The sequence below is a fragment of the Symsagittifera roscoffensis genome, chromosome 4 (genome assembly GCF_963678635.1).
Source record: "Symsagittifera roscoffensis chromosome 4, txSymRosc1.1, whole genome shotgun sequence".
Taxonomy (NCBI): domain Eukaryota; kingdom Metazoa; phylum Xenacoelomorpha; order Acoela; family Convolutidae; genus Symsagittifera; species Symsagittifera roscoffensis.
Window position 1 is genome coordinate 4,819,168 of NC_087065.1, and position 6,740 is coordinate 4,825,907.

The following is a 6,740-nucleotide window of genomic DNA, read 5'->3' on the forward strand; positions in this document are numbered from 1 at the left end:
GTTGAAATTACATTGGTTACTTGCTTTTCTTGAAAGTGGTATTTGGCTATATGCGTACTTTAGATCGATCGATGAGAACCAAAAGTTTTTTTTCGTCGTGGCCGCTAATCGTAACCGCAACGTTATCAATTAATTCGAATAGATTTGGCATTTGATATCTATTGCGAAATATCTGTTTGTTCAGTAATTTTGAGTTTAATGCTAGTTTAATTGATTCGTCTCTTTTGGCTGTTATTACGATAGGGGAGATGAAACAATCTTCAGAGCATCTAGACAGTTTTTCGATGTGGTCATCTCTTAGTAGTTGGTCAATACATAGTTTAACTTTAGGGAGAAGATGAATTGGAATGCGTTTCCCCTTTACCTGTATTGGCTTTATTGGTTCGTTAAAATAAGTGTTAACGATAAAATTCTTTGATCTACCGGATCTTTTTATGAGGTCTGAAAATTGTCTTGTTATGTATGCTTTAAACTCACTTTGTGATGGTGTATCTTGGTTTTGTTCAGGTTTTTTGTCCGATGCAAATCTTATTTGATTGACGTCTATCCCGATGGGTGATCCTTTCTGAATTCTCCGTATCTCTGGCCCGTTGGGTGGAGGTTGTTTCTGGAGTACTACTATTCCCAGGTTTGGTAATATGTCGTTTCCGAGGAGATTTCTTTCTGCACTTTCGGTAATGAATAGTTTCTGATCACTAGCGCCCCAACTCTTTGATCGAATTCTCACCCGAACTCTTCCAATGATGTTTATTGTGCTCCCGAAGCCTTGGTACGCTTTCTTTGTTAATCGTCCACGGGTTCCAGTTTTAAAAATCTATCTCGTATCTTTAGTTCGTGAAGTAAGTCTTTTTTCATGAATGAGACTGGAGTTGCTGAGTCAATCTGTATTTCCGTGCAGTGAGGATTGAAATTTCCCAGAGATACCATCAACGTCTTTTTTAGTTCTAAACCTTCGTGGTTAAATACGATTCTCACTCCGCGTTCGATCTTGTCTTCGACAGCATTTATCTGGGTATCCGTATCCACTGCTAGAACTAGGAAGTCATCTAAGTTACCTTCGAATTCAGGATTTTACTGCGGGTTAGCCCTGGTGTTTTCGTTTTCCTGGGGTGTTTGGTTTTTTTCTACTATGTTTGTTTGGGTTTTTGCTGAACTCCTGCAGTGTTTTGCAAAGTGGCCTTAGTTCCTGTCTCTAGCTGGGCATGAAGTTAGGTGTCCTTTCTTGAACTGCTGACCACAGTTGCGGCACTTATTGTTTTCGACGATATTTAGGGTCGGTTCAATTTTGATGTATTGTGGTCTCTGTACCGCATTATAGGTAGGGATTTTTAGGTACTGTTGATGAATTTTAGTACCTTTCTTGTGGACTAGTACATAAGATAGTACGTTTTCTGGAGTCAGGTATTCGATGCATATTTTTTTTTGTGTTTCAACGTTTCGCATGTTTGTAATGAAGATGTCTCTGACTAACTCAGGCTCTATCTTCCCCAATTTACAGTTTTTTGATAACTCGGATAGTATTTCATGGAACTTCTTTAAAGATTCGTTCTCTTTCTGTCTCCGACCAAAGAATTTAAATCTTTCGTACGTTAGATTTGTAGTGACCGTGAAAGTAATTTTGAGTAATTCCCAGAATTCAGCAAAGTTAATATCCAGTATTCTTTTCCCAGGATTTTTATGTGAGAAACATTTCTGTCCTTCTCTTCCCAGAGCCAGGTATAATTGTGACTTTAACTTCTTGTCAATATCTCCGATTTGAAGTCCGTTGAATTTTGCATTGTCTTCTGCCTTCCTCCTTCTCATTTCTTTGTTGTAATTTTGGATAGCTATTCGGTGTCGTTCTTCTTTTTCCGCCCGACGGGCTTGATCATCGGATGGTTCCGCTGGTTCTGCCATTGGGTATGCTAATTCGGGGTTTTTACCGGTGGGTTGATTACATCTTCAATGTCCACGGAATCTTTCGCGATGATAGTTAGTTGGAACTTTTCCGACCACCTTTCCCAGTCGTGTTGGCTTTCACTCGATGTGTTGTTCCAAAAAACTCTAGTCATCGTAGGTTCGACTCGTTTGACTGCGCCATGTTAAAAAACTAGGATAAACCGTCTACAATTAAGTGTCGGTTGAACTTAAACTAAGACTAGTTTAAGACAGGTCGGGTTAGAATTTCTAAAATTGGTTGTAGGTTTTTACTTAAGACTAAATAAAAGACTAAGGTAACTACGCTAAGGTTAAGATTTATTAAAAAGGTTGAATTAAGTTTTAGTCTCACAAGATTGGTTGCATATCAAAAACTAGACAATGAGCAATCTCTCTCGATCTACCAAAAGCCGTTGCGCTTTTGGCAGGTATTTTTAAATTAGCATGGTCATAGGTTAGAGCTTATAATAACTTAGAGGTTATAATGTTGGTATAGAGGTTATTATGTTGGTCATAAAGTATCACCTTTGACAATTTCAACTTCAAAATTTCAGCGAAATCTTTTTTATACCTGAAACACATTTATGCACTGGCCTTAACTACATTTCGATAAATTTCCTTTTTGTAAAGTTATGAAAAGTTAAAAACTGAGAATTTTTTCCCGACTTATGTTGTTTGATTCAACGCAACACAGTTAGTAGCGCGAGTATATCTTGCTCACCGACTTTAACCGGCCTCGGCGTCAAAAGTAATTACTGAATAATGTTAATTGCCCCAAAGATAAAGTTTTTAGATTCAAAATTATCTGCTTTGGCTTTTCACTGTAATAGGAAAAAATGGCTGGAATTTAACAAAAAGGTGGAAACTTTACCAATTTCTTTTTTTGAATATTTTATTCATTTTGGGGTATACGCTGCTAATAGTAGTCTTGTTCTTTTTCTATGAGATCACTGCCGAATAAAAGTTTTCTGTGAACTAACTTTAAAACTTTCAAAACTTATTCCAGGCCGTTATTTAGGTTTCAAAAATGAAATTCAAATTAGTTAATGTTGCGCTGATTATTACAGATGATTGTTTTTTGATAATATTTTCATAATTTTTTTCAGATCATGTTTTAGTTGGTTTTTCATTGATTAACAACGAAAAAGAATTTTGCATGAGCATCCTTCATATTAGTCAAACAGACGGCAAAATAAAACAAAAATACTTGAATCGCATAGCTTTAAACAAAAATTGATTTAATTCATGTTATCATCTTTTTTTTTCAGGAGTGACATAAAATATTTGGGATTTTCAAAACATAATTCATAAAAATGGTGATCATAAAACTTGCCAATTTTTTTCCGTAAGGTTTCTGCGCTGCGTCTTAAATTCGTGTTAAAGGGCTTGTCGGACAAAAACTGGCTTTCAAAAGGCATTTATCTGTTGGACAAAATGTTTTACCACTGAAGGAGAGTAATGGTGCATTACGAGGCCAAACTGTGCTTTTTGTGAATTGTAAGCAAATTCCGCAACAAGGACTCTCCTTTTGTTCTTTTTTTGTTCTTTCATGTCGTTTAATTGTTCTCACAAAATTTAAACGGGTTTAAAGACTTGTCATTAGAATCCAGAAACATACAGACACAATATTGTGCACATATCAAGTGCACAGTTTGGCCTCATAATGCGTGATAGTGGATAGCTCCCTCCTTAATTCTACATCTGCTTCACACAATGGGTAAAAAAAAGTAGTTCTTTCTGCCAAGTTTCATCCATTCATTTATTCTACTGTTTGAAAAATATATTGAAGTTATAGTTACTCATTTAGTATTCCGATTTCACCGTCAAACAAAAAAAATTAGAAAAAATTAAAACAAGAGCAAGGATAGACGGTTGCTGAGCTACCCTTACTTTTATTTTTTTCAAATTAATGTCGTTTGGATGGTGTGATTCGAGAACCATCCGGTTGCGTAGAAAATTAGTAAGCCAGGCATGATCGACAAAGTATAAAAATAATTGAAAATTGAATCAATAATAATTGAAAATTAAAAACATATGTATGTAATAAAATAAACTTTTTTCTAACTTTTTGCACAACATTTTACAAAACTTTTCATGCCATACAAGCGCTAAGTGAAACATCCAAAACTAGTTTTTTTTACAGTGAAATCAAATTTTTTTAACTAGAAATCCAAAAAAATTAATAAACTTCCAAACAGCAAGCGTTACTAGGTTGCGTTAATCGCTCGAAATTAGAATAAATCTCAAAATTATCAAACAGCTCTTTCTCAACACTGGGACACTCACTTTGATTTTTTTTAAATATGATTTGATATACGACTAAAAAGGCTTTAGTATGATATATCAGTCAACCATTACGATGATTATTCGTAGTACCTGATTTTGCGTGAAAAACATAAAAGAAAAAAAAGAAAACGCACCCGATTACAAAGTTCCTCCCCATTTTCAAAGGTTGAAAAACAAACTTCCATTATATACAGTGCCAAACATGAAGTTGAAGCTCTTAAGATGATTTTTTTACTTGGCAACAAAAAATTCAAAATTTGAGTTCCAAAAAAGACTTTTTAAATTCTTTCGATAGCAAGTTTTTGTCATAGAAACATTTTCCGAAACAATTTTGCACATTCATTTTTTGAAATTGAGGTTTTCAAAAAAAAAGAATCAAAAGAATGTTCTCTTCTTTGGAGAACCCAGATATGGTTTAATTGTGTTTATATAGTAATGTTAACTTTAGGATGTCAAAGAACAACCGACCACAGTTTCACCCACTGATCATTTTGATGTCCATTTTTTCTAGATCTTTAAAAAACGTAACGGTAATTTGTGAAAAAAAATTGTGAACTTTTACATCTTTTTTGAGATAACAAATGCAGATTATCGGTGTAATTTCTACCACTATTTTACCACTGGGCTTTCCTAATAAAAAAATTCTTTGGTAATTCTGTAGTAATTTTTTTTGAACTAACGGCCTTTAATACCATTTTTATGCATGAACAAATGTTAATCAGAGGTTTACTATAATTTTTTTCTGTACGTCGGCAAATAGAGGAAATTATATAAGGGTATTTTTAAATTATACAAAAGAATGTCTGACTAGAAGTTTTGATCAACCCGGGATTCTACTTCAACCTGGTGTATATTTCTGTTGGTCTATTGCGTTAAAAACTTCTGATACATTTTTTCTAACAAAAAGGCTCTGCTGCATTTCGGAATCCCAAACAAAAACAGGTAAATTAGAGCATAAGGATGAAAAAAATCCAAATCAAAACTATTTCAAACAAGTGATGAAGATCTGCAAACGCGTATAAAAAGAGTAGTTAGGGCCTAGTTGACATCAGAGCCGTCTTCAAAAAAAACAATAACTAAATCAAAAATGTAAAAAAGTTTCAAAAAACCTTTAAATTTTTTAAATTAAATTTCTCAGCCTAAAGGCCCAATTTTGTTATAATGAGCGTTACTTAGTCGATGATGTAACTTGATTGAATTTGATTTTAAACTCAAATTTTCAAGCCGGTTTTTCTTGAAACTCGGACAACGTTTAAGAACTCGTGGCATTCGATTTTGCGTTAAAAAAGTAGAAAAAATCTAAAACACAGAGAAATACATATTTCCTCACTATTTTCAACAGTCAGAACACTTAGAGCAACACACAGACCAAAACTGTGGGCTTCTTGGGTCGTAATTTGAAGAAGGTTAGGTCGGAAAAATGGAACTTCAGGAATAACACAATCCTTTGCTTGTGTAGCGAACTATTCTTCATAGAAAAAAAAAACTTTAAATAAACCAAACACGATGACCAGACGGATTTTTGCACCATTAAAGAAACAAAAAACTTATAAGATTGCAAGCTAGTTAACAGAAAAAAAAGACCGATGCTCATAATTCAGCTAAAAGTTAGGAAAACCTAATAACACTATAAATGATTTTAAAAATAGCAGAAAATTGTTCAATACCAGTAAAATTCAAACTACAGACATAATTGTTGGCGTTAAATCCAAAACATAGCCAAGAAAAAGATTTTTCGATCGCCAGTTTTTGAATTCCAAAGAAAAAAAGATGGCCTTAAAGCACTTTGAATTTAAACAATAATTTTTTGTTGACATTTTTTTGATAAAAATAACACCATTTGAAAACACCGGATCAATAAGGAAAGATTTTATTCCGCTAGGATATCTGAAAACCAAAGTCTGCTTTCGGAATTAGAAGTAGATCACGTTCTTTGTTTCAATTTAAACTAAGTTCTTCGCTCATGGAATTTTCCTTATTTTCAACAAAGAAATTTAACTTAAATACTACAGAACGTCAAACCGCGGAAAATCAAATTTTAGCATGAACGAAATTCAAGACAAAACACTGGAAACAAAATCACCAAGACCTATAGAAGTGTCTTAACTCCGTTCACTGACTCTTTATCAGAAGCAAAATCAAAATTTGAACGTGCTTCTATTAAAACATCGCCAACAGACAGTTTGAAAAGAGTCAATGAATGCAGGTGAACAAAAAAATACTGAACCGTTTGTGAGAAATTCTCAGCTTTCGAAAATAAAAAAATAGATACCATTAAGGCTCTTTGAATTATAAGAACAACTTATTGGATTTTTTTCGATAATAAAGTTAACACATTTTGAGAAAACTGGATCAATAAGTTAATGAAATTAAAAAAAAATCAAATTCCACATCCGAATCTTGAAGTCGATCACGTTTTTTGTGACCTTTACACTTTTGGTGTTCGATAGTAGAGTTTGTTTTCTAAATTTGCCAGTGTTTTCTAAATTTACCAACTGGCATATCTTGTCAATTATTTGTCGCTGCAAAAGCCCTCA